At 40.0% G+C, this 3,682-nt stretch overlaps 1 long non-coding RNA gene across 1 annotated transcript; it reads left to right on the top strand.

Moving 5' to 3' along the window:
* The first annotated feature begins 1,874 nt into the window (after positions 1–1,874).
* Positions 1,875–2,593, top strand: LOC117535411. Its single transcript, XR_004567415.1, has 3 exons — positions 1,875–1,959; positions 2,085–2,164; positions 2,276–2,593. It is a non-coding gene; the product is annotated as an uncharacterized LOC117535411 (long non-coding RNA).
* The last annotated feature ends 1,089 nt before the right edge of the window (positions 2,594–3,682 follow it).

The raw sequence follows: 3,682 nt of genomic DNA on the forward strand, positions 1-3,682 counted from the left end.
ATGTCGGGGACTCAACTGCGTGCCCTCTCTCCTGCCTGTCGGCACTTAGAGAGCTGCCCTTTTCCCCCTCTTTGATCGTTTTAACAAGTGGGACTTTGGTCTCTACTTTTTACAGGTAGCCTATTTAGCCTACCTTCTTTTCCGTATGGAGAATATTCATTTTTTAAATGCTATATTCCCTGGGAATGTGATGCTCCATTTACGCATGGCGAAATGGACATGGGTTATTAATTGAGTAGGTGTGTTTCTGTGCTTCTGGTAACGGACGGACCAGTGGGGCGCCCTTAACCCAATAGTGATAGCCTTAGAGGGCGAAGCCTTATACGATATAGAACTGGGGTTACGTACTGTAACCCAGCTTCTATGAGTATAGGCGCAGCCCTCTAAGGTTCGGGCCCCACTGACTCCGCGAATAGCTGAAGAAAAGCTGTTTGTGTGGGAGCAGGTTGTAGGGACTACTTCCTATTTATACGGAAGTGAGTCCGTAGGTGGGGCCCATAGGTGGGTGTGGATTAAGTCTGTCAGTGCTGCACACGTGCAGTGGGATTACCCAATAGCGATAGCCTTAGAGGGCTGCGCCTATACTCATAGAAACTGGGTTACAGTACGTAACCCCAGATGTTAGATGTCAATAGATTTTAAGAAGAAAACGAACAAACGAGAACAACTTCATGTTTATTAAAAAAATAAGTTATAGCACATTATAAAAGATACGTACGTCATGTTTGGCACTTTTACGAATCATGAAAATAGTGCCATATTCTACTGGAAGTCCTTTTTTCTGATGCTCGTTGATCCGCCATTTGCCCAGTTTTGCGCGTCATGCGTAATAGTGCTGCTGCTGATGAGACACCAGCGGGGAGAACATGTGTTTACTTTTGCACATGATTGTAAATGTTTCAACAAGTTGTTTAGATTTTTAAAAGACTCAACTGCATGTTAGATGTCAATGGATTTTAAGAAGAAAACATTAAATATCACTGTTTTTGTAAAAAGAAACGTATTTATTTCTCATGTGTGTCTTTGTAAATGTGTGCATATCAATGTGTCTAGGGAGGAAAATAAAAAGTGTTAATCGGTTCAAAGCCTCAATCAGGTTCATGCTCTGGGGTTTTGATGTGGCAAGAGTAGGTAACCTGTGATTTAGGATTCAAATAAGCCCAGCTAGCTGACGTGTTGCAACTATGGTTGCAACAGATTACATAGTGACAATATGTGCTCACATCAACTGGTAGCTAGCTATGTGTGTGTAGCATGAAGGGGCTACAGATTTATTTTCGTTTTGTAACCCTCTCCTGTAAAATGATAAATACATTAGCTAAACCCAAACTTAGCTTTCATCAAAGATTCTTAATGAGAGGTTGAAAATGGAATTCATGGAAACCCCAGAAACTGGTTGTGACGGCTGCTGTTCTTTACTGAATGGTTAGTATAATCCATGTAGGGTCCAATTATTTGTATTGGCCAGTGTAAGTGCTGGTTTTGTACCCTACATCTATGTTAAGCTGTTCAATGTTCTACTAACACTATTTTATGTTATAAGATAATACATTGAGAGAGCTGAGACAGGCTATACAAGCGTATCTGTTTGAATATCCTTAAATTACAGTATTCCAAACAGCAGAACTTCTGTGTATGTGATGTGACTGACAACCTGACATGGTTTAGCCTTTTCCCACACCTACTACCTGATCAGCCTGCTCTCAGCTTTCTCATTTGTCTGTGTTGTATTGAAGCAGTGTCCTAAATGTAAAATGACTGACATTTTGTTTTAAGAACTGTTCACCTGTGGAGATTGCAGTGGCAAAGTGTTCCTGTGTAGCTGGAACAGCACTCTGCAACCACAATGTTGCACTGCTGTTCCAGACCGCACACTACTCCACACTCAACCTGGCTGCTGTCCCCCCTGTCCTCAGCTGCACTGAAACAGAGCAGCGAAGGCACAAGCCAAGAACCATGGTACAGTATGTGTTCACAACCAATCCACGGTTTAATGAGTATTTCCTTTGTGCCAAGAGCTGATCTAGTATGTTGCATCAACGACCTTTTCAATTAATTTGACAATTATTTTGTGTAATTAATAGGGTGTGAAACCAGGCAGAGTGAGTGACATGGTGTTCACTTCCACTAAGCCAAAGCAGTTTACAGTTGCTGATGGTGTAAGGTAATCTATATTGTCCTAAGTAATTGTATGTAGCCTGCTACAACTTTGTGATTGTTGTCTGAGTGCAAAATTGTTCTTAAAGTCCTAATTATCATATAAACATGTTCAAAGGAGTACACGTTACAAGGCCGTGCGGGGGGAGCTGCCAGACCCAGATGTCCTCAAAGTCAGCGAGGCATACAAGGACTTCTCAGCAGACATCGCACCACGAAAAAAGAACGAATGAATCACTACTCAACTCAACGACTAACACTCTTTCAGAGGATATGTTGGAAATGCACACATTATATATCTTTTTTGCATCTACTTTCTGGATATTGTACATCTGTTCATCTGTTATATAAACTAGCATTACTTAAATATGCAGAGACTAATTGAAATGTTTAAATATGTATTTTCCCCCCCCGATATAACATCAACCTATGTTTTGTAAAAGTTTATTAAATGAATCTGTAAAATGTTATCATATTGTGGATTTATTAAATTATGTATTTTCCTTTGTTATTTATGTGTGCGTTTGTTTTGAGGATATAATTCATTAGTACCCAAACATAGTATGGTATAACTGCTTTTTGTAATGAAATACACAATTGGTTTGAGAGCAAGAAATCTTTTAATCGTTGTTGCCCAGGCTTGCCGAAATGAATGGAAACTTATCTCCCGATTATAACATTGTGTAACTTGCTGCTGTTAAATACCGTCAAACTATGTGCAATATGTGCTTTATGTGCAATATATACTTTATATACATATGCCATCTTTAATAACTGTAATATATATACCGGGCTGCTAAATCCTAAGAACTGCTACAGGATTTAATTTGTAGATTTGATTTGTTTTTGATCTGTATTTTTGAAAATTATGTAACTTTTAAAAAAAATTTTTTAGCATATTGTTTATTATATTATAACTTAGTACTTTTTAACGCATGTAAGATATTCAACACTAAGCTGTCTGTGGCTCTTTCCTGCTGCAACGCTGCACATTTCCCCTCTGTGGGACTAAAGGTATTCTGATTGTGATAACGGGACGAATTTGTCCAAAGGGGCACACAGCAATGTAGTGCCGACTTTCTTACACGCTGGAAGGCCAATCGCTTTTCTTTACCCCGAAATCCACTCGTTCTTGCTCTCGGTGTGACATAAGAAACTGTCATACTGTCACGCTGTCAAAACTCTGTACTCAAACCGGAAGTACTCAGCCGCACACCCAGCCGCCGGAAGTTGATAGACGCCATCTTGTGCACAGAGCCCAAGCCCAGGGTTGAAGGCAGCTCCGTTCGAAGCTTCAGTGTCAAACTGCCATCACTACTGTGTGCCGCTCTCTATGGTGCCGCTACAGTTATAATTCCAGTTCGGCTCTGGGTGAGTAACAGTTGATTTGTAATGCTCAGCTGACTTTATGTTAGTTATTTATTACACCAGTTGTCTTTAAGACTGTTTGAGTTGTTGTGTTGGTGCTCTTTACCATAGATATGGTTTTAAATATATGCTAACTAGCTAATTAGCATCGCCATTC

Source organism: Gymnodraco acuticeps, unplaced genomic scaffold, assembly GCF_902827175.1.
Source record: "Gymnodraco acuticeps unplaced genomic scaffold, fGymAcu1.1, whole genome shotgun sequence".
NCBI classification, from domain to species: domain Eukaryota; kingdom Metazoa; phylum Chordata; class Actinopteri; order Perciformes; family Bathydraconidae; genus Gymnodraco; species Gymnodraco acuticeps.